The sequence below is a fragment of the Petaurus breviceps genome, unplaced genomic scaffold, assembly GCF_028583685.1.
Source record: "Petaurus breviceps papuanus isolate PSGF00001 unplaced genomic scaffold, PetGlider_PUasm1.0 90903, whole genome shotgun sequence".
NCBI lineage: Eukaryota > Metazoa > Chordata > Mammalia > Diprotodontia > Petauridae > Petaurus > Petaurus breviceps.
In genome coordinates, this window is record NW_027187376.1 from 8100661 (window position 1) to 8126344 (window position 25684).

The following is a 25684-nucleotide window of genomic DNA, read 5'->3' on the forward strand; positions in this document are numbered from 1 at the left end:
CAAGTCACTTAACCCTGATTTCCTTGCCTTCCCCACTCCAAAAAAATAAATATAAACAGGAAAGAGGTTTAAAAAAAAAAGAATGCTATTGCTTGTGGTTGCAAGGGAACAGGGGTAAAAAGTAAAGAGTAGGAAAACAGTAACATCTCTCCCTGGATCATATCATCTTGAAAGCACCAAAAAAGTGCAGATGACTAGAACTAGTTCTGAAAAGATCATTGTAAAAAAAAAAAAAAAACCTGAAGTTTTACATAGTACTTCCTCATACCAGGTGAGCAGAGCCTGATTTTAACATAAAGTTTGAAGTAAAAAAATATGATGGGGGTGGCTAGGTGGCACAATGAAGAGAGCACCGACTATGGAGTCAGAAGGACCTGAGTTCAAATCCAACCTCAGACACTTAACACAAAAACTAGCCAGGTGACCTTGGGCAAGTCACTTAAGCCCAATTGCCTCCCCAAAAGCAAAAAAAATGATGGAAAATGAGCAAACAACAAAAACAAAAAAATAACCTGAATATAAAAATCTAATATGGTGGTAAAGGAAGTCAAGTCTCAAACTCAGAAGAAGACAATAACATGAAAACATCTACAAATAATTGGGAGTGGGGGCGATCAGCAGCTTCCAGGTTCTCTCAGTCCATGTGCCTGCCTGAATGGGCTCAGGACAGCACAAAAATGCAGCAGGAGCCATAGGCAAGGAGCCTAGGGCTGAGCTACTATGGATGCTGAGGAGGTCCTGCCAGCCAGCAGAGTCAGCATTGTGGCAGAGCACTATAAACGTTATGGCTTTGAATTCACCCACCTGGAGCTGGACAACCCTGTGGAAAAAAAAAAAGTACCCTGGCATTGAGATTGAAGTCTTCAAGATCAAGATAAACAGCAATTGTCTTTTTCAAGCTGGAGGATTGAAAGAAGGGGGGCAGGGTTCCCTATGCAAAGGATATCATAGAAGCTATTTGAAAAGCCAGAAGTTAAAAACTTCTGGAAAAGATCAGCTATAATGCTCCCTCAATCTTCATGTAACCCTTCAAGATCTCCAACTCCTTTCTGAATCAGGCCTCCCTCCCTATAACCCTCTGTTTTGGAATGCCCCTTCAATGTTCTTAGCAAAGTCTTTTCTCATTGAAGATTAGAATGAGTGAGCCCATCACATTGACTGAGCATTGGTTCATACTCAAGTATTCAGACAAATCATTTCATTAAATCACATTAAAAATTCATTCTTCATTTTAGCTTCTTATTCTATATCTTATATATTCATTCAAAAATATTTGGTACATTTTTTTTCTTATGTGTATTTTTCTTGCTGCATAATTTCAGAAGAGCAGTTGTCATAGTAGAGTGAAGGCTGATCTTTGAGTCACAATGAGCTAGATTGAAGTTGAGCCCATGACACAATAGTTCTATGACTCTCTTAAATCACTTAACCTCTCTTTTTCTCTAGACAGTTCTTTACAATTGTATTGCAGAGATGTTATTTTTTTCTCGATCAATAGAGTTAGTTTCCTAACTCATAGGTCCACACTAAGAAAAAAATAATCTTATTTTAACACATATTAAGCATTCTTCTTCTCTCCTCTGCCATACCGTCCTGCTAGTCAAAAGAACTGCAGATATGTCATTTAACATTTAAGAGGATCATCTTCCTTATTTCTGAAACAAACCTAGGGTTTGAGTATGATCTCATATAGAAAGGCATCCAAATTTCAGCAGCTATGTGTGTATGTGTGCTGGGGTGTGTGTGTGTGTGTGTGTGTGTTTATGTGTGTGTGTGTGTTTTCCACTTAAAGTTATAAAAGGAAGCAGGAAAAATTGGTGTGGTTACAGTCCACATAACTCTCTCCTCTCAGCATGACCCTCCTTGGAAGCAGGGACTATATTTGGCCTTTCATCATATCCCTAGCTCTTAGCACAAAGGAGGAGCTTCATAACAGTTTATACAGTGGCTGAAGCCAGTTAAATATTTGACAAAAGTCATGATCACAGAAACATACTTTTAGAAGCATAAGCATTGCTGCTATTGATAATTAAATTTTTAGAACTTCCCCAATTCCCAGTGTGTTGTAATAAAGATAAAAATGTAACCTAGTGCTCGCTTCGGCAGCACATATACTAAAATTGGAACAATACAGAGAAGATTAGCATGGCCCCTGTGCAAGGGTGACACGCAAATTCGTGAAGTGTTCCATATTTTTCAGAAGTTAATAACGCATTTGAGAAATGAAAAAAAAAAACTGTAACCTAAGTGAGTGGGGAGTTATCCTTGTCACTGTCTAGTATCATTTATTCTATATTTTGCCACTGAAAATCAGTCTCAAGAACTTATCACTGTATCTCTGGCAAGAATCTTGCCTCATTTAATTTTGTTGCAAAGTATCTGAATGGTAGGTCTTCTATCAGCCTAGTACATTCTTAAAACTCCAGCTACTATCTCCATTCTGATGACTATCAGTTCTTCAATTCAGACAGTTCTCCTAAGTTTCAGGCCTTTATCTCTTTGCCCCTGGACACTGTCACTTTGGATACTTCAACACTGATTAAAGCTTAAAATAACCAAAAGATAACACATATGCCTCTTGCTACCCATTTAACCACCCTTCTCCCCCTGCCTCAGGAAGGGGAATCACCTTTCCATGATGCTATCAATATTACCACTATTTCCCTAGTCATATAGTCTCAAATTTCCTCTAGGGTAATTTGTTAAATCCCTTTTTCATTCTCTATAGCTAATCAATCATTAAATTCCTTATGTGTCTTCCTTCAAAATAATTTTTTTATATTTGTTCTTTACTCTGTTACCATTCAATCAGGGGGTCTCAATTTTATTTGTATATCATACACACATTTGGCAACCTAGAGAAGCCTCTAGATTCCTCTTACAATATTTTTAAATGTATAAGATAAAATTTATAAGATTAAAAAGGAAACCAATTATATTGAAATAGTTTTCAAAATATTTTTGACATAACATTTTAAAGAAAGAAAATTACTGTACTTTCCAAAACAAAAACAAATTAAAAGAGTGGAATTGTTTTAGACATTTCCCCCAAATCTCTTTTAATGAACAATTGCATCATATCTGTTTCTATAATCAAGTTTTTGAAATATATTGTTTTGGTCAAGTATATGAAGAAAATCTAACCTCATACAAATACATAGTTGAATAAGGCAAAGTACTTTTACAGGCAAATGATGTTTATTATTATTATGAAAATAGTTTTAACCTCATATACCGCTTGAAATAGCCTCAGGATCCCCAGGAGTCTCTGGACCACATTTTGAGAACTCTTGGGCTAGACGAACTATCATAATTTCAGGTCACTGTCTGGATGTATTTTTTTCTTACCTTTTTTTCTCTTTTTTTTTTAAATTTTGAGTTTACTATTATCTTCCTCCCTCCCAAGGCTACCCTGGGGAAGGTAAACAAAATAGTTTCGATTATACATGTGAAAGCACACAAAATACATTTCCTTATTTAGTATTTCACAAAAATTTGCATTCAGACTTTATCAGTTCCCTCTCTGGAGGTGGATAACATTGCTTTCATTATGACTCCTTTGGAATTGTCTTAGATCATTGTGTTGATCAGAGGATTCAAGTCATTCAGAGTTTATGATCATTACAACTTTACTGTGCAAAATTATCTACTGATTCTTCTCACTTCACTTTGCATCAGTTCATCTAGGTTTTGACATTTTTTTATTTTTCTTCCCTGAAACCAGCCCCTTTATCATTTCTTATAGCATGATAGTACTTCATCAAAATCATATGCCACAGATTGCTCCGTCATTCTTCAGTTGATGAGTATCCCCTCCATTTCCAAATCTTTGCCAGCACAAAAAGAGTTGCTATATTTTTATACATATAAGTACTTTTCCTTTTTCTTTGATCTCTTTGCAGGATAGACCGAATAGGTAGTGATATTGGTGGGTCAAAGGTTATGCGCAGTTTTATACCTGTTTAATTATAGTTTAAAACTGTTTTCTAGAATGATTGGACCAGTTCATAACTCCATGAATAGCTTATTAGTCAACATATTTTTATGCATCCACTCCAGCAGTTGTAATTTCTGTTAGGTGCAAGGTTAGGTTCAGAATTGTTTTAATTTACATTTTGCTAATCAGTAGTGATTTAGATTATTTTTTAAAAATATCATCATAGATAGTTTCTATTTCTTTTTCTAAAAAGTGATCATTCATATCCTTTCCCTGTTTAACATTTTGGGAATGTCTCTTATTTTTATAAATGTGAATCAGTTCCCATTATATTTGAGAAATGAGGCTATCAGAGAAATTTGCCCTTAATAGTTTTTTTTTTTTTAATATTACTTCATTGTCTATGGTACTTGTCACTTTTAACAGGTCTGTTTTTGCTTTTGCTTTGTCTGAGATCAGATTGCTACCTCTGTCCTTTTCTACCTCAGCTGAAGTATAACAGATTCTGACCTTGCCTCATCCCCTTTTAAACTGTGTTTCTGTCTCCAGTGTGTCTCTCATAAACAGCAAGAAATCATATCCTCTTCATGTCATTGGTCCTCTTTGAGAATGAAAGATGAACAACAATAACAATAACAAACAGTAGAAACAGCACATTGCCAGATTCTGGTTTCTAATCCATTATGCTTTCCACTTTTGTTTTATTGCTGAGCTCATCCCATTCATATTCAGTTATGATTACTACCTTGTATTTCTTTCCATACAATTTTCTTCGGCTTATCCTTCTCTCTGACTTTTATCCTGTCCCTCCTGGAAAATCTGTTTTGTTTCTGATTTCACTGCTTCCTGTACACGGTCCTCTCTTTTAGAAACCCTTGCATCTTTTTACCCTTTTATTTCCCTATTGGATAAAATAGATCCCTATATCCAACTGAAAGTGTTTGAGTATGTGTGTGTGTGTGTGTGTGTGTGTGTGTGTGTGCATGTGTGTGTGTCTTCTTCCCTCTTTGAACCAATTCCAAGGAGAATGAGGTTCAAGTATTGCTTACCACCTCTACCCCAACTTTTCCTCCTGATATAAAAGTTCTTTTTTGTGTACCTTTTTTGTGAGAAAAATTGCCCTCTTCTCCCCATACATCTCACTTTCTCACCCATTCATCTTTTTTAGAGATTATCAAAACATAATCAACTCATACCCATATGTCTGTCTATCTAGATTCCTTCTCAATGTCCTAATAGATAGAACTTTTGAGTTATGTTTATCATATTCCAATATAGGGATGTAAACAGTTTAACTTGATTGAGTCCCTTATGATTACTCTTTCATATTTCCATTTTTATACTTCTCTTGAGTCATAGGTTTCAATGTCAGATTTTCTATTCATCTCTGGACTTTTCATCAGGAATGCTTAAAGGTTCTCTATTTCATTAAATATCATTTTTTCTCCTGAAATATTATACTCAGTTTTGCTGAGTAGGTTATTCTTGGTTGTAATACTAGTTCTTTTGCCGTCTGGAATATCGTGTTCCAGTTCCTCTGCTTATTTACTGTGGAAGCCTTTAAATATTGTCTGATCCTTTCTGTGGCTCATGATACTTGAACTGTTTCTTCCTGGCTGTTCAAAGTATTTTCTCCTTGACCTTGGACCTCTGGAATTTGGCTATAATATTCCTGCCAGTTTTCATCTCAGGGCTTCTTTTAGATGGTACTCAGTGGATTCTTCTAATTTCTATTTGACTCTGAATCTAAGCTATTGGTACATTTTTCCTTGTTAATTTCTTGAAATATGATGCCTTAACTTTTTTTAAATCATGGCATTGAGGCAGTCCAATAATTCTCAAATTATCTTTCCTCAATCAGCCATCTAGCTATTTTTTCAATGGGATATTTTGCAATTTCTTCTATTTTTTTTATTCTTTTGATTTTGTTTTATTGTTTTTTATGTCTTATGGACTTATCAATTTCAACTTGCTCAATTATAGTTTTTAAGTAATTGTTTTTAGTGAGATTTTGTGCCTTTTTTCTCCATTTGGTCTATTCCACTTTTAAATTAGTTCTTCAGTGAATTTTGCACCTCTTTTGTTATTAGTCCAATTCTGTTTTGTAAGGTGTTATTTTCTCATAATTTTCTTGCAAAATTGTTATTTCTTTTACGATTTTTCTTCTACCACTCATTTATTTTGAACCTTGGGAAGTTGCCTTTCCTTGGCATTACATTACATCTCCTGAAGTGGCCTTGCTGGTGACCCTCTTGGTCTTGGAACTACTATGAGGGCCCCTACTCCCTTGTGACCAAGCCATAAATGCTTTTCTTCACCCTGGAACTGAGACCCAGAACTGTATGTTGGCAATAGAAATGTCAACCAATCCCAGCTGTGCCCAGTGCCAACAAAAGTTTCCTTGAAATCTCTTTTTGACCAGTCATCTGACCCCCTAATTGTATCTGGGTTGAGAACCCCTGAAGCTGCTGTGGTATAATGGGAATGTAAATTTTAAGATCTTCCCTGCCCCTAGGCTTAAGTGCACCTGGAGACTGTGGTGGGAGACTTGTTTTTCTTGGGCAGCGGGTCAAGAAGGTTGTTACATTTTCTGAGCCAGGAGAAGGATATACAAACACTGATGTGAGATTTTGCTTTGGGGCTCACTTTGAGAAGTGTTGTGTGATTTGACCAGAGGAGACTCTGGGCAGCTGTTGTTGAGAGCCCCTGACTTTGAAAACCCAGATGTTGATGCTTCCCTCTCTGGTAACTGGGATTAGGGATGGATGTATGTAATGTCTGGACAGTTTGGAAGCCTGTCTGCTGAAATGTTCTTGTAACTTCTGCTTGTAACCTCTGTATACTCTGAAGTTTGGGGTGCTGAACTTTTCTCCCTGAACTAGGTAAACGATATATGTTTGATTGATTAAAGTAAGTTTGTTAAGCCATTTTGAGTTGCTTTCCTTTAGAAAAGCAGATCCAAGAACCTGTGTTGGCAGCCACCCTGGGGATACTGGGGTGCTTGCTGTTACATGTGGCTCTGCTGCTGTCACAGTTATCTGCAAGCCCCAAGCCTGGTGCTGCTGACATGCTCTGGGTTGACTCCAACCTGAGAGTCACAGACATGTCTTGCCAATCTCTTAAATTCTCAGGCTAGAAAAATATCTCATCCTAACCTTTTATTTATGCTGCTGCCCCCAAATTTGATTTGAGGAGTTATTTTAACATTGTTTGGAGAGAAATATTGAGAAAGTTCAGCTGTATGTCTGCCTCTAATGTGTCATCTTGATTCTACCTCCCAAATATATGTTTTAAAAGTTCTCATTCCCAGGGTGGCTAGGTGACCACAGTGAATAGAACACCGGCCCTGGTGTCAGAAGGACCTGAGTTCAAATGTGGCCTCATACACTTAGCAGGTACTAGCTGTGTGACCTTGGGCAAGTCACTTAACCCCAATTGTCCAGCCTCTCCCCCCCTCCAAAAATCAAAAAGTTCTCATTCCTGTAATTTAAGAAGTTATGCATCACATTAAAGGATTTAAGGCTGGAAATGGCCTTAATCTAATTGTCTCATTTGACAGTTCATGAAACTGAGACCTAGAAGATTTATAACTTTCCAAAGTTAACTCAAGTTATAAGTACCAGAGCTGACTTGGAGTCAAAATTCAGTTAAACAAATATTTATGGAGCACCTATTGTGTGCATGACACATTAGTATACAGAGAGCTGAATCCTAGAGACTGAATGACCTGGGTTCAAAGCCTCCCCCCAACAGTTGGTGGTTTTGTGATCCTGCTCAAGTTGCTTTACAGATGAAGAATTACAGTGTCTCAGGCAAATCTCTAAAGACGTTAGATTGCACAATATTTGCCTCTAACTATTGGTAAATGGGAATGTCCTCATCAGGAAGTTCCTCATAATGGTAAAATCACAGTCCACTCAACAACTACTGAAACAACAAAAAGTAGTTGCTGAGCTACATACTGACATATAAAGACATCATGAAGCAGCTTTTGCCCACAAGGAGCTTAGATAGTTGTCAAAAGAAAGGTACCACACAGAAATAGATGTATGGTGAATTGATGAAGGGGAATGGCATCCAGGGAGGTTTGGAACAAGAGGAGATACCTGAGCTGAGCCAAGTTTAGGGAATAGGTAAGTCTAGTTGGAATGGAAAATAGAATATATAAAATGCAATGCCATGAAATACATTTAAAATATGGATAGAAGGGAATCTGGTTTGGGGTTGGTTTTTTTTTTAGTGCTGGGGGAAAAAAGCATTTTTTAATCTTAGAAGGAATAACAATAACAACAACAACAATAATAATAACTACTTTTTGTTTTTCTGTTTTTGAACAGGAGAGGGACATAGCCAGACTTATATTTAAAAATTTTTGGAGTGTTTATGGAGGATTAATTGCATGAATGGTATTTGCATGAATTGCAGAGAAGGGTAACTTGAAGAAGGCGCATCAGTTAGGAAGCTATCACAACAATGTCTCTGTGAGTGGAGAAAACATTGTACAATGGAAGATCATAATGTAGGATGGAATGGATAACATCATTGGAGATAAATGAACTGAAGCCCAGAACATTAAAGTTTGTATAAGGTCACCTAGAAAATAGCACCAGCAGCATCGGGTTTTGAATTAAAATTCTTTGACTCATATCTATTATGTATTTTTTTATAAGAGGCCTTTCCTGTTCCCTGTAGCCATTAGTCTTTTCATTTATTACACTCTATATATCTTGTGTATACTTATTTTCCTGTTTGTATGTAAGTTACTTGAGTCCATGTCCTTTTTCCTTTTATTTGTATCCTCACCAGTTAGCACAATGCCTGGCACTTAGTAAGTACTTAATACATGTTACTCTATTGACTAATCAACTGACTGTAAAAAAAATAGTCCTTGATCTCAAGAAGCTTAATTTTTTTAATTGAATATGTCAGGGCATGAAGGAGAAGAAGAGTGATATGTGATTTCTCAGCTCTTAAAACATGGGTGGTTGGAAAGATGATGAAGCCCTCAAAAGAAATAGAAATGTTTTTGGTGGATCATTTGGATGTGAGGGTTGGGGTGGTCAGAGTAGCAAATCAAGTTATCAGGAAGAAAAGACTAGGAGAAATGGAGCAAAGGGTTCATGTAGTACGATAAGTGGGAGGGTGTTAAGGCAAGATTGGAGAGAGGTAATGAGGTCTTCTTTAGTTAAACTCTTGGACATATCCCAGTTGGTGCTTCTTACACTGTGGGTTGTGCCCCCACATGGAGTCCTGACCCAGAGTTTAAGAAGTATTGAAGGGATAACAAGTAGGAAACATTTAAGAATCCCTGACAAATATTGAAATCTCTAGTGCTAGTGGCTTCCTCTGTGTGTGTGTGTGTGTGTGTGTGTGTGTGTGTGTTTGTGTGTGATGGGGGATGTTCACTTTAGGAAATGGTGCTTAACACTACCATTTAAAAGGAGGCTATAGAAAGTGATTTTGGATAGTGTCTTTCATATCTCAATTCTTGCAGTTCCACTTCAGAACTACAGTATAACCTCAGGGTTTGGATGAAGTGGATTTTGTGTATAGCAGAGGGCTCTGATAATTTTCTGTAATTATTCTATGTTGGCTTGAAGAAACTCCTGGGACCCCGAGCTTTAAAGAGGTTGCTCGACCCTGTGAGTTTATTGCTGAAGTGGGTATTATACATAAATGTGTGTTTTATGGTGCTTCAGAAGATTGCCTTGGAGCCTCCAAGGTAAGAAGTTTATGCATAGGGGTAGCTGCTACCCAAGCAAACCCACAGTACTTGCAGTGCATATCAGTAAATTCTCGAAACTTTCCTGAGTTTTCTTTCTCTTAGCTAAATTAGCAGTGCTATCCCAATACCATTTTTATTATCTCACAGTAAGAATTGCTGCAGAGGTCTCCATTAGCTTCCAAACCAAAATGGCTGAGGATGCCACCAAAAAAATCATTAATAGTCACTGATTCCAAGGCACTCCTTAAATAATGTTGTTCACTCATTTCAGTTGCGTCCAACTCTTCATGACTCCATTTGGTATATTCTTGGCAAAGAGCCTGGAGTGGTCAGCCATTTCCTTTTCACCTCGTTTTGATTAGGAAACCTAGACACATAGAGTTAAGTGACTTGTTCAGGGTCACACAGATAGTAAGTTATCTGAGGCCAGATTTGAACTCATTAAGATGAGTCTTCCGAATCCAAACCTTTCACTCTATTCACTATGGCACCTACCTACCCTATCATGATTCTAATATAAAATTTTCACATAAAAGAATTTAATATAGCTTTTAATTGTAAGTTAAGTAGTTTTTATAATGTTTTCATTAAGCAGCTGATATTATTAGACAAATATTCTATAAATGAAAGACTACCATATACAGGTAGAAATCAGCTGTTCTGTATGATGCAATGCTATATATTTCTGCTTAATTAAGATTAAGTTACTTTGGATTGACATGTTTCTTCCCAATCAAAGATTATCAAACTATTTTTTCTTTCTCAATATTTTAATTAATTAATTAATTTTAAATTTTAAGTATTCACTTCCACAAGATTTTCTCGCCGTCTCTCTCTTCTACCACCCCAAGACAGTATGCACTTTGATTGCCCCTTCCCCCAATCTACCCTCCCTTTATCCCCCACCCATTCTCTTATCCCCTTCCTTTCTATTTCTCTGTAGGGCAAGATAGATTTCTATATCAGATTGCCTGTATATCGTATTTCCCAGTTGCATGTAAAAACAATTTTTAACATTTGTTTTTAACACTTTGAGTTCCAAATTCTCTCCTTTCCTCCCTTCCTCCCCTCCCTCATTGAGAAGGCAAACAATTCGTTCTAGGTTATACATATATGGTCATGCAAACACTTCATTAATATTTATTTTGTGAAAGACTAACTATATTTGTCTCCATCCCATCCAATCACTCGTTTACTCTGTTCTTTTCTTTGATCCTGTCCCTCCTCAAAAGTATTTGTGCCTGATTACCTCCTCTCTCAGTCTGCCCTCCCTTCTGTGTCCCCTCTCCCTTTCTTACCACCTTCTCCCTCCCTATTTTCTTATAGGGTAAGATAGATTTCCATAAACAACTGAGTGTGTATGCTCTTCCCTCCTTAAGCCAAATCCCATAATAGTAAGTTTCACTCACTCCCTCTCACCTCGCCCACTTCCCTTCCACTGTAAAAGCTTTTTCTTCCTTCTTTTATGTGAGATAATTTATCTCTTTCTCCTTTTCTCAGTATATTTTTCTCTCACACATTAATTTTATTTTTTTTAGATATCATCCCTTCATATTCAACTCACCCTGTGCCATGTCCATTTTCTCCCTTGAAAGATTATACTAAATATTTCTTGTTAAGTGATTTTTTATTTTAATCCTAGCTCCTTTGACCTCTGGGATATTGTATTTCAAGCCCTCTGATTCCTTAATTTTGAAGCTGATAAATCATGTTTTATCCTGATTGTGTTTCCACAATTTCTGTTTTACTCTCTGGTTCTAAAATATCATGGCAGTTTCCCTTAATAATTTCTTGAAAGATGATATCCAGACTTCTTTTGATCTTGACTTTTAGGTAGTTCAATAATTTTTAAATTTTTTTCTCCTGGATCTGTTTTCCAGTTCAGTGGTTTTTTTTTTTTTCAATGAAATAGTTCATTGTCTTTTACTTTTTCATTCTTTAGTTTTGGTTTTTTATAATTTCTGGATTTATCATATAATCATTGGCTTCCATTTGTTCCATTCTAATTTTTAAGGAATTTTATTTTCTTAAGTGAATTTTGGACCTCTTTTTCCATTTATACAGTTTTGCTTTTTAAGGCATTCTTCTTCTCCTTGGCTTTTTGGACTTCTTTTGTCATTTAGATTAGTCTATTTTTTAAAGGTGTTATTTTCTCCAGTATTTTGGGGGGGGGGTCTCCTTTAGTAAACTGTTGACTCATCTTTTCATGATTTTCTTGCATCGTTCTTTTCCCATTTTTTCCTCTATTTATCTTACTTGAGTTCCAAAATCCTTTTTGAGCTCTTCCATGTCCTGAGACCAATGCATATTTTTCTTGGAGGTTTTGCATGTAGGGACTTTGACTTTGTTATCTTCTATTTGTATGTTTTGATCTCTTTGTCACCAAAGTAATTTTCTTAAGTCAGAGTTTTTTCCCATTGCTTGCTCATTTTCCCAGCCAATTATTCGACTTTTTACCTCTTTGCTAAGGTAGGGCTTTGTTTTCAGTGTGAAGGGTGTACTATCCTGAGATTCCTGGGGTTTGTGCACCTGTTTTCAGAGATACTTTGAAGGACCTGTAAATTTTCAGTTCTTCCAAGGTGATATGATCAAAGGAGAGGTGTTTCCTCCTCTCCTGGCCTGTGCTCTGGTCTGAGTGATCACAAGACTTGGAACTGTGAGGGGGATTCCCTCTCCACTGCTGCCACAAGCTCCACCATGCCCATTCTCCTCCTAGCCCCAGGACCATTTCCCAGGGCTGAGACCCATATCTAAGCTCAGGCAAAGCAAGCGAATCCTGCCTCAGTACCAGCAAAGATGCCCCTGTAATCCTGCTCTGATCAGCTGCTCAAATCCCCCCACTGTCTGTAGGACTTGAGTTCTAGTAGCAGCTACAGCTGCTGCTGCCACTGCCCCTGGGCTGAGGTGAGAACATGCCCCTCTCTCACCCAGGTGGGACAGACTTTCCGTATTGACCTTTTTAAGTTGTCTTTGGCATTTGTGTCCTGAGAAGTTTGGAAACTGCCACAGCTGCCAGTGATTTAGTCCCCTGAGCCCTGCTTTAGGTTTGCTGGAGTCAGGTCTTCTGTCAAGTTTTGCTCTGAACTGTGCTCCTCTCTTAGCCTGGTGCAACAGACCTTTCCTGTCAACCTCCCAGGTTGTCTTGGGCAGGAAATTTATTTCATCCCACTGCTTTAGAATTTGTTTAGTGTTATTTTTACAGGTATTTGGGGGATTTGGGGGAAGACCTCAAGTAAGCCCCTGCTTTTATTTTACCATCTTGGCTCCACTGCCTATAAAACTATTTTTTAATCCTCTTCCTTTTACCAGTCCCTACAGTCAATGCCATATATACCTGTGTTCTCCTTGATGCGTACAATTTATTCTACTTTGGGAAATTGTCTTTCAGGACTTTGGAAATTATTATGAGGTGATTTCATTTCATATCTTTGTCGGGCACTTTTACCAATTTTCCAATTTCGTCCATCAATCACTGTTTTCATAAAGCTTACCCAAAGGTCCCTAAAAAGTAAAGCAAATGGTAAACATGTCAACCAAACAAGCAGAGTCTGTAATCCCATGTGTTGTCTATTTTGGCCAACATAAGCAGAAGATCAATGAAAAATATACAAAACTGTAGTGTAGTACATTTTGCCATTCCACAAATCCCATAATATTGTATTGTTTGGGGGCCTATTTCTACCATTTAAGCCAAATGCGAGGATTTCAGAGTGCTTTTAAGTGAAATGAAAGGATCCTGCTATTTTAGGTTGGTGAATTTATGACTCGAGGTTTGTTTCCTATAATTTTATAATGGATTATCTTTCTAAAAATGTCAGAGCTACTTCTGTTGTCAAATAAAGCAGAATGCTTTTAGAAGATGGCAAGTGTGGACAGCAACAAAAACCAATGAGCAGACAGGCATGGCATAATTTTGTTCTTTTTTTATTTGTGTTTAGTGCGATTTTTGCACCATTAATATTGGATTGAATGTGTGTAGTATTTATTTGAAGTATGATGTAAAAAAAAGAAAGAAAAGAAAAACAGATCTGAGAAAGATGTCTATTTAAAATCTCACTAACATAGATACCAGTTGCTGGATTTTTAATTCTGGTTATCACTTTTGGTTACTTACAAGGTCCAAAAATGTTTGAATCCCATTATGCTGTTAATAATATTTGATGTGCTTTAGCTTTCTGTCACTGCCCTCCACAGTCCTTCTCAAATGTACCTTTCTAGCATTATTTCAAATTATCCTTTTAATGAACCTTATAGTCCATACTAATTCAACTACTTCTCCTTCACCTATTTTCATCTACCCTTTATTATCCCCACCAAGTTCATATGTTTACTTGGAATCTACTGCTCCTGAAATCTCTAATTTTTGTGGGGATTTCCCCCCTCTCTTGAAAGGCTTAATTCAAATACTATGCCCTTGAAGTCTTCTTTTTTTCCCTTCTCTTGAAAGACCTGACGCAAATACTATGCCCTGATAGCGTCTCCACTTCCCACTAATCAAAATATATTTTTTCCTTTTCACAAAGAATTTTTTTCTTAGTGCTTGCTTTCCTACTTTGTAATTATAATCCTTTCCCGTTTATCATACTTACGTATGTACTTAACCTGATCATAATTAAAGTACTCATAAATTTCTTGAAGCAAAACCTATGTTGCTTAAGATCCTCAACAACTCTCCAATGTTTTGCAAAATACGTGTGTAATAAATGTGTATTTGATATTGCATAAATAAAAATGTAGGTTAGAATTAGTCCATGGAGGACCTTAAGTGCCAAGGTAAAGAGAGTATGACTAGTCCTATAGGTAATAGGAAGTTATAGAAAACTTGTGGGTAAGAATTGGAGTTACCAACCTTTTGTAGCTTTGCAAACTATAAGAAAGAGGGTTTTTTTTTTTTGCTTTTTTGGAGGGGGTAAGGCAGGGCAATTAGGGTTAAGTGACTTGCACAAGGTCACATAGCTAGTAAGTATTGTGTCTGAGGTTGGATTTGAACTCAGGTCCTCCTGACTCCAGGGTGGTTGTTCCATTCACTGCACTACCTAGCCACCCCCTGAGAGAGTTATTTTTGATGGAAGGATACTAAAGGCTAGAAGTTGGATTAGAAGAAGGGTCTCATTAATATAAGGAAGTAATATGGCCCTAAGTGTGTTGCAATGAGAATTGGAAGAGTTCCACATGCCTTGGAATGTGTTTCTTCTCTCCCTTGACATTCCTCCAAAGGAGATCAAATCTGACCCCTCCCAACTCCAAAACATCTTTGACAACTCCAGATAAAAATCATCCTATTTCCCTTTCACTTTAATATAGTAAACATTTATCAAGCATTTAATATGTACAAAACAATTAAATACAACTGACTTAATGCTCAAGGAGCTTCCAATTTATTAGGCATCTATGTATCTATATTTCTTTCTTCCTTTCTATCTTTTTATCTATCTGATATAGATAGATATAGACATAGATATTAACATATATAACATTTAAATAGGTAAAGACAAAATATTCCCAAAATAAATATCAAATAATTTGAGGTTGGAAAAGTAGTAATAACTTGAGGAAGGGACTAAAGCCAGCAACATTTCCCTGTGAGGGCAAGTAGCTGAAATAAACTTTGAAAAGAGTAAGGGATTCCAAGATGATGTTATAAGTAGGTAGGGCATTTTGGGAATGGGGCATAGTTCATGCCTTTGGCATGAAGACAGAGGGTGTAATTTCTAGTTTGTAGAAGCATAAAGAGGTCATTTTAGCTAATAACCAAAGCACTTTGTGGAGAGTTATAACACATCAATCTGGAAATCTAGATGGAGCCAGCTTGTAAGGGCCCCTAAGTGACTAATAGGGGAATTTGTATTTTACTCTAAAAGAGATATGTAGTCAATGAAACTTCTTGAGTTGTAAGTTCTTGAGTTGAGTTGTTTATATGGTCAGAAGTATGTTTTAGGAATGTTATATAGCAGTTTCATAGAGGATGAATTTAGAGAGGGGAGAAATTAGAAGCAAGGAGAGCAATTTGGAGTATTTTGATAAAGGATAGGTGAGAGGTGGTAGTCATGGGAGTACAAAGTGTTAGAGATGTATTATTGACAACACTTGGAAAGTGATTAGATATAAGGATAAATCTGAGATTCAAAACTATGCTGACTAGATAAGTGCTGCTACCATTCATGGAAATAGGAAAGTTTGATAGATGAAACATTTTGGGGTTAAAGATAATTAATTCTGATTATGCCATGCTGAGTTGATATGCCCATGGAACATCATAGAGGAAATATTTAACTGACAGTTGGCAAAGTGAGAACAGATCCCAGGGTAGAGATGAGATAGGTAGGTAGGTAGGTAGATAGATAGATAGATAGATAGATAGATAGATAGATAGAAGATAGATAGATAGATAGATAGATAGACAGACAGACAGACAGACAGACAGACAGACAGACAGACAGACAGGCAGGCAGGCAGGCAGGCAGGCAGACAGACAGACATAGATTTGGGAGTCATCTGTATACGTTCAATGATAATCTGATCCTTTTAACCTAAGGAATGACAAGATAAAGGAAAAGCATTGAGAAAGGAAAGAGTTGAGAACAGAACTTCAGTTTATTCCCAAATAAAGTAGACAGAACCTGGATGATAATGTAGTAAAGGACACTGAGTTGTGAGTGATCAGACAGGAAGGAAGAGAACCAGGAGATAGCAATCAAGAAAACCCAAAAAGGAGAGCTTCAGGAGGAGTTTATTAACAGTGGAAAAAATCACCAGATATTTCAAGAAGGATGAAGGGCTCCCCCAGATGCTAGTTCTTCCTTCCCTCCAAAATTACCTTGCATTTTTTGTATACATACATACATACATACATATATATACATACATACATACATATATACATATATATATATATATTCTTATGTTTCTGTTTAGTTTCATATTCCTAGTACCTGGTACTTAGCAGGTACTTTATAAGTTTTATTTTATTGGTTGATTGAATTGGCAACTGATTTCTACTTCTTGATTCAGTTCCATCTAAAGTCCTCCTAAACTTGTAGCAAATTCAAACTGCTGGAGGTTTTATTTTGTTGTCTTAGAAAATGAAGAAGCATATAAAAACCACCAAAATTTAAAGTTCTCCCTTTATTCTAAATGAAAAGAACATGACTTTACTAATTACTCTATGTGTTGTGTAACTAAAATATTGAATTGCATTTTTAAAGTAACCATGATTCTTCCATTTATTACAAATTTTGAATATCTTCAAAAGGAGCAGGAGTAAACATAACTTTAGCAAATGACATTTTATTTTGAATCAAATAAAATCCTAATGTTTTTAAAAATCAATAGAAAGGAAGCTAGGTGGCAGAGTGAATAGAGCACCAGCCCTGGAGTCAAGAGGACCTGAGTTCAAATGCAACCTCAGACATTTAACACTAATTAGCAATGTGACCTTGGGCAAGTTACTTAACCCCAATTGTCCTCCAAAAAAAAAGCAAATAAAACATCAATAGAGATAGAAAAAGGAATTTTTAGTCCTAAAATATTAAAGTAAATATGGGAGAAGCTGAATTGTGTCCATAAATTGTCCCCACTCCATTTTACCTTGACATTTCAATCATATGAGAGTATACATGAATTAAATCAATTAGTAGTATTAATTATATGTAAACCAGGTATACAAACAACCTGCCTATGAAGTAGATGCCCCTGACACCCTCCACAAAGACAGATTGAAGATTCTGCCAGGCGTTAGCCAGAAAAGTTATATCATGCCTAAGGAAAACTTCATGAGCACTCACACACAAGGGGGAAAAATACCACAGCCACCAAGAACTGTCAGTTACTTCTGTGTTTTATGTGCTCTTTAAGCTTGAGCCCACTTTCCCCTGGACTTTTTAATATCCTGGTGAGGGAATACATCAGAGACTTCTGAGGGAACTTTTTTCTATTTCTTGTTTTTAGTATACCACCTCTAAAACTACTCCCTGTTTAAATGCTAATTATCTGTCTGACTAATATATGTTAATTGCTAATAATTAGGAGAAGCACAAGATTGGGAAATTGTGAATGGTGATACCGAAGACATCTCATAATCTTTCTGATTAATTTCTGAAACACAAAGGGAGCAAGTAACAGCCTCACTCTGGGAACCCAGCTGACTAGTTAGGAAAGTAAGCCAGAGCATATACTATGTAATGATGCTTCAATACTTCATAAATATGTAATTTCCTTACAGATGAATTTCATTACAGGCTACTACTTTTACCAGTACTTTGTTTATGATCTTTGACAGAGACTAGTGCTTGAAGCATTCAACACAGGGCAGTCTACCCCATGATAAACCTTTATGAAATTACCTACACTGGTCCCAGATAAAGGATATATATTTTGGAGGCAATATAATAAGATTTTTGTATTTTTAAATATTACAAAATAACCATTACTATTTCAGCCTTCAGAATTCTGTTATTGTATTACTATATGACTATTAATTGCAACTCCTTTTTCCACTTCCTCATCACTGTTCCCTCAACACTCCATTCTGATTTTTCCCTCCATACCTTTACTCGGATTGTTTTACTTTATGTGTCCTTGTCCCTTTCTCTTACTTCTTTCTGGTTCTTCACATTATACCTGCTCATATTGTCTTCTCCTTTCTGTTGGCGTCATTCATAATCCTATAACATCTAGTATACTTATCTTTTTATACACATATATCATGTGTCAATCAACACACATTTATTGACCATGTACTATAAGCCAGGCATTGGGAATACAAAAATGAAACAATTCCTGTCCTCAAGGAGCTTATATTCTAAGGGTGGTAGATCATGCGAACACATAAAGTCACGTGTATACATACACACATATGCATACATACATGCATACATGTGTATATATATATATACACAAAGACACACACAAAAATCAAATGCTATTGGGGAAACAATGTATTCTTTGGAACATGAATTATTCTTATCCTTCTTCTGCCTTCCTTATTACCTAGTCCAGTGCCAAAACTCATAAAAACCATAGAAGTTTTGTATCAGAAAGGACTTTAGAGAATATTTTGTTCAATTCCCTCAATTTTAAAAGATATGGAAACTAAATTCCTAACAAGTTATATGACCTGCCTAGTATCTCATAGCTTTTAGTGGCAATGCTGGGGTTGGCACTAAGAAAATATTTGTTATCAGAGACATTATGAAGTAGGGGGCATAGAGATAGATAGATATTAGATATAGGAAATAGGAAATATAGAGTTACCATCAGAGTCAGAAAGACATGATGGATTTCAAGTACTGCTTGTGACATATTTTGAGTGACCCTGAACAAATAAGTTAATTGATCAATTTCTAAGGTAACCATTAGGCTATATACTATGCACAATAAGTGCCAATAATCTATAATGATAGAGGAAGTTTTTTTCATGGGACCAAGACTTCTCTATACCAAAAAAAAAAAAAAGGTTTATTCAAGAGGAAGACAAGGAAGAGGAAGAAGAGAATAGAAGGAAAAAAAAGAAAAGAAAATGATTATTTGTGATATTGAACAATATAGGAATATTTTATATAGAAAGATTTTATAATTTTCATAATGCTGTGATATTTTATGCAATGAGAATTTTCTAAATATTTGGAGAAATATAAATGTATATGGCTTATTCATCCTTATAATGTTATTGTGTGGATAAGGAGATAGTATCCCATGTTTCATACTGCCAATGAATATTTTTTTAAAACATTGCCTTTACTTAGGTTATATCAGTAACCATTTTCTTATATTCCTGTCTTTAGAAATATCTTTTTTTTGCTTTCCATCAGTGTTTACTTTCACCAGCCCCTAATTATTTTTCAACTATTTTATGAATTATTTAATTTTAGACTGAAGATATTAACGTGCCAAATCATGTCTCGCTGTGAGTTTTTAGTATCCTGCTAATGTTATTGTGTTCATGCTGTTTTTAATAGCCAATAGTAAATAATTATTTTTTTCCTTAAGAGTCCTCTCTCCAGTACATTCTGTCATGTCAGAGAATTCGGTTGAGAAAATAAAATGTATGATATTAATTTTCAGTAAATTGTATTTGTGCTAGCAAAGAGAGAGAAGGCCAGAAAATTGCAGAATTTTTAAACTGGTGATGAACTAGCTAACTAGAAAGGCTAGTTAATTACTTCTCTTGGATGGGTAATGCGCTATAATAAAACAGAGACAATGATAATTGGGGTGTCTTTATTGTGCTTCCACTATGTTAACACATAAAAGGAACAATCTGTTTTCAATCTAAAACTTGACATGAATAAACTTGTTTTATGAGTTTCGTGGTACATACTGACAAAAAATAAGCAAAGACTTTTGTGCTTTTGAAGAAGAGTTGGATTTTATCATCTGTTGAAGACTTAATAGCTCTGAAGTAATCAGCAACAAGCCAACCGATTGGGAAAATAATTTGGGTAATTGAAAACTACAGAATTAGTCAAATGACAAAAAACAGCAGGGAAAAACACTAAGAGTTTTCTCCATCTTTGTCCATCCCCATTAATCCACAGTCTTACTATCTTTTTACCTATAAAAGAACTCTTTTGACATGGCTGTGCCTCAGAATGACAGTTGGTTTGTGGTTTGACTCTTTCTGGATTATGGAACCAAACTGATTTGGGATAAATCTTTAGGACTACTGCCAAACCACTCTTTGGCACAAGCAAACCATGCATTTATGAGTTTTCATAAAAAAGAAACTCTTGACAGACACTAAGTTCATTGCATTAGCAGCACTATATTGCCATACCATTTGACATTATAAGTTTCAAATGATTTACAAATATGTTATTATTATGATACAGATAAAAAATGGAAGAATACTATATTTCCCTTACACATGAATGTAATTTCTACCCCTTATATTGTGAAGAAGTGACATGCAATCTAACTCCTTGGTATATATGGCTTGGTAATTCCATCCCTAATTTTCTGCATCTTTATTTTCTGTGTGCCCACTTAGCATATGCACACATGTACATGCACATTCATACCATATGAGGTCAAGGGCAATTGATTTCCAAAGCAGTTTCTTAGTCATCATCCCAGAAGTCCTTTGCGAGATGAAAGGATTGAATTCAATTACTAGGAATTTAGAGTACCTACATTTTTTTTTCTCTAGAAAAACAACAAAATACCAATAAATGTGTAAAATAACTAAATATCATTAAATGTGTAAATATGGGTTTGTCTTATAAAACAATCAAATTCAATTATGTGATAAGAAATTTATTGAAATGATTTTAACATTGAAAGGCAGCATGATAGGGGAGAGAAATCTGGTTTGAGAATCAGGAAATCTTACATTTAAGTACTGCCTCTGACATGTTTGAAACATAATAGGTAACTAGAAAAACTTGTTCCAGCATCTATTTGGGAAGGGACAAGGACAGGGACAGAATAAGCACTTTTATAGCACATACTGTGTGCCAAGTACCAATGTTTTTGCAAATATTATCTCATTTGACCTTCTTAACAACCCTGTGAGACAGGCCCTTTTATTTTCCCAATTTTGCCATTGAGGAATCTGAGGCAGATGGAAGTTAAATGACTTTCCCAGGGTCATACAACTAGTAAGTGTATAAAGTCAAATCTTCCTGACTCCAAGGGTTAGTGTTCTATCTACTGCTTTATTAGCTGTCTTCATATCTCAAAAAAAGTTATATAATTATTTTATCACCTAAGTATTTTTAAATTAAATTTTATGTTTATTTTTAGTTTACAGCATTCATTTCCACAAGACTTTGAGTTACTCATTTTCTCCCTTTCTTTCCCCTACCCACCACCCCAAAACAGGAATATATCCTAAGTATTTTTTAAAGATAATGCTTGAGGCTAAATGATTGAATAGAAACACATTCTAATGGGTGGCTGTGTGGCCTCAGGCAAGTCCCTTAATATTTCAGTGTTGCTGGCAAATTTCTTAGACTCTAAATTACAGATCAGAGGCTCAAGTGCATTGACAGAGGAGTTCCTTAAGATTGGACATAGGTCCAGTGAAGAAAAAAGATGCCGTGAAATGGAAACACTCTGAGATTACTTTGAAATTATTTGAAAACAAAATTAATTATGTTTTCAAACATTTGAAAGGTGACACATGTAAATGAATGTATATAAAGTTTTTACCTTTTCTTTTTGTTTTATTATTACTATAAATTTGTGAACTGAGGTTGGAAAAGTGAGTAACCATCCCTCATATGAAAGAAAGAGAAGATACAGTAGTAATTCCTTTCATTTAGATCATGTGGACTGCTGAAATATGTACAATTTTAAAGAATAAAGTTAATTACTTTTAGCAATGTATCTGTGAAGCAGGTGGAATATGGTGTTATTTTACTGTATCCAACGGTAGTGTGTACACATGATATCTAAAATAGGCATAACATATTTACCATATGGATTGCAGTAGAAAATCAATTTCTCTATTGCATTGAAATTAGATCTCAATCTATGTTATGCTTCAAAAGAAAATATTGGATACTGTCCTCACTGATGAAAAGGAAATTAAACCACTCAATGGCATATATTTCTGTTTAGTCATTTATTTCTAAGGCATTGACTGGGTATTTTGGTTTTTTTTATGTTTTTGGTCCTTACTTAAGTGAACTTATGGTTATGTGACTCTTGCATAACTAGGAGGTTTCCTAAATTTCCTCTGGGGAACAAAAAAAAAATATCTGTTTTTATTTACTTATACAAAAGTCCCCCTTTTATCACTGATGGATATGTATTCTGTCTTTAGGGCTCTTTGTAGTAATGGCTAAGACAACAGATCATGTTTATCTTTGTCATGGAACTAGTCTTGACCCAAATGAAACAATTTCACGTCCATTGAGTGTATGTTGTAATTAGTCAGTACATCTATTTGACAAGACCCTTTTAAGTTGTCTTCTAGCAACTGCTGAAGCTTATACAGTGGTCATCACCTATTTCAGTTCTGAGCTGGATTTTCTGTTATTCCCTTTGTTCTTTCTAATTTTTATGTTTTTGTTAAAATTCAGCAACCATGCTGAAGAAAAGCTAGAGGAAAGTAGGGGGATGATATGTAGTCAGGTTAAAGATCTCCTTGTGAGAGTATAGATGACATAAAATGCATATTCAATGTAGATACTTTGCTGAGAGAAACCCATGGGTGAAAGAACAGAAATAACAGATGCTTATTTAAGAGAAAAGTAAATCTTGATTGAATTTTCTCCTGCAAACTGTTTTGTTGTTAAAGATTATCAACAGTTTACTTCAATTTTTACTTATGATTTTTAAAAAATGTATTTCATTCCCTGATCCAAACATGATATTTGTGTAAGTTCCTAGTTTATATTTCTTACTGGAAGGAAAGATAATGAACAGATGCTTGACTCCAAGCCTCTGGTATTTTGTTTTCTTTATTCATGCAAAAATGTATATTTAACTTTCATAAAGAGATTAACCTTTTCAAAATGTCTTCTTCTATTCTATCAAAGAGAAAATGGTTGAAATTTTATGCTGTGTGTGTAGTGGTATTTTTAAGAGTTCATGAAGATGAACTCCTGGATCACATGAACAATTGGATAAAAGACTAGATATTTTCTCTGATGCCCCAAACCCTACAAAACAGAAAATATGCACCAAAGTTAAAGCAACTTCAGCTGTCTCTATGGTCAAAGATACCTAGAATTCAAAATATTCAAAAATGTTCACTGACCCTGAGCTAACTCAGCACCCTTTCCCCATCTCCCATACTACCAGCAGTTATACTGAACTTGAAAGATCCAAGGACAGGGAACAGGCTTACAGTAAATCTCATACCTGAAATACAATTTTTCTTCCCTTTTTCTGGTTCCATGGAGATTCAGGCTCCACAAGCTATGGAATTTTCCTGGACCATGACAGAAATCCTAGTCTAGTGAACCTAGAATTTCCCAGTGTGCAATGAATCTGAGACTTTTTGAAATACTGCCCCTTAGGAAACCACAATCAGAAATAACAGAGTGTCAAAGAACTTTAAAAATATGTCTCAGATTCAGCTTGGAAGTGCTGCTTAAAGAAATAAAGAACAACTTAAATAGCTGAAGGAATATTCAGTGTTCATGCTTAGAACATGCCAATATAATAAATAGGGCAACACTACTAAAATTGACTTATATTTTTTAAAATTAAATTTTATGTTTATTTTCAGTTTATATAATTCGTTTCCACAAGATTTTGATTTACAGATTTTCTCCCCATCTTTCCCCTACCCATTATCACAAAACAGCAATACTCTCCTATATACTCTCCCATCCCCCCTCTGATTTTCCAGCAGGGCAAGATGGATCTCTATACCCCAGTGCCCATATATCTTATTTCCCAGTTGCATGTAAAAAAATAATATATTTTGAAACATTTTATTTTAAAACTTTGAATTCCAGATTCTTTCCCTTCCTCCCTCATCACCCACTCTTACTGGGAAGATAAACAATTCAACAAAGGTTGTACAGGTGTTGCTACGCAAAACATTTCCATAGTGAATATATTGTAAAAGACTGACTATATTTCCCTCCCTCCTGTCCCACCTCCCACTTGTTCTATTCTGTACTTTGATCCTGTCCCTTTTCAAAATTGGGTGCTTCCAACTTCCTTCCCCCCAAGCCTTTCCTCCCTTCCATCATACCCTCTCTCATCCCCTTCCCCCTACTCTCATGTAGGATGAGATACCCTATTGAGTATGTATGTCATTCCCTCCCTAAGTTAAATTCAATGAGAGTGAGGTTGACCCATTCCCTTTTGCCTTCCTGGTTCTCCTCCTCCATTGTAACAGTTTTCCCTTGCCTCTTTTACATGAGATAATTTACCCCCATTCTGTCTCTCTCCATTTCTTCACATTATATTCCTCTCTCACCTCTGAGTTTCACCTTTTAAGTGTCATTGCTTCCTTTTCAATTGGTCCTGTGCCCTCTGCCTATGTATACCTGTACACATACTCAGAGATGTATTCATACATCCATATACCCTCCTATATAGACGCATATATATATATATATATATTTATGTATACGTATACATACATTTATATTCCCTTCAACTATCCTCATACTGAGAAAAGTTTCAAAAGTTATAATTATTGTTTTTCCATGTAGGGATGTAAATAGTTCAACTTCGATAAGTTCCTTATGATTTCTTTTCCCTGTTTACCTTCTCATAATTCTCTTGCTTTTTGTTTCAGAATGTTAAATTTTCTATTAAACTCTGCTTTTTTCGTCAAGAATACTTGAAAGTCCTCTATTTCATTGAATAACCATATTTCCCCCTGAAACATGATACTCAGTTTTTCTGGGTAGGTGATTCTTGGTTTTAATCCCAGCTCCTTTGATCTCCAGAATATCATGTTCCAAGCCCTTTGATCCCTCAGAGTAGAAGCTGCCAAATCCTGTGATATCCTGATTGTGTTTCCACAATATTCAAATTGTTTCTTCTTGGCTGCTTGTAATGTTTTCTCCTTGATCTGGGAATTCCAGAACCTGGCTATAATATTCCTAGGAATTTTATTTTTGGGATCTTTTTCAGGAGGTGATCAGTGGATTCTTTCAACCTCTATTTTGCCCTCTGGTTCTAAAACATCAGGTCAATTTTCCTTGAGAAATTCTTGAAGGATGATTTCTAGGTTATTTTTTTTATCATGACTTTCAGGTAGTCCAATAATTTTTAAATTATCTCTTCTGGATCTATCATCCAGGTCAGTGGTTTTTTTTCAGTGAGATATTTCATATTGCCTGCTATTTTTTCATTTGTTTGGATCTTTTTAATAATATCTTGATTTCTCATGAAGTCACAAGCTTCCATTTGCTCCAATCTAATTCTGAAGGAAAGATTCTCTTCAGTGAGCTTTTGAGATTTTTTTCTCCATCTGGCAAATTTGGCTTTTTAAAAGCATTCTTCTCCTCATTGACTTTTTGAGCCTCTTTTGCCATTTGAGTTAAGTCAATTTTTTAAGGTGTTATTTTCTTCAGTCTGATTGTTGACTCCTTTTTCATGTTTTTCTT

The 25684-nt window shown here is 35.6% G+C and overlaps 1 protein-coding gene and 1 non-coding gene across 2 annotated transcripts in view; both read left to right on the forward strand.

The window, feature by feature from the left end:
- ERBB4 (erb-b2 receptor tyrosine kinase 4) overlaps positions 1-25684 on the forward strand; it is a 1413192-nt gene that overhangs the window by 824025 nt on the left and 563483 nt on the right. The window lies entirely within an intron of this gene.
- LOC138151736 (U6 spliceosomal RNA) lies at positions 2091-2197 on the forward strand. Its single transcript, XR_011165896.1, has one exon. It is a non-coding gene; the product is annotated as a U6 spliceosomal RNA (small nuclear RNA).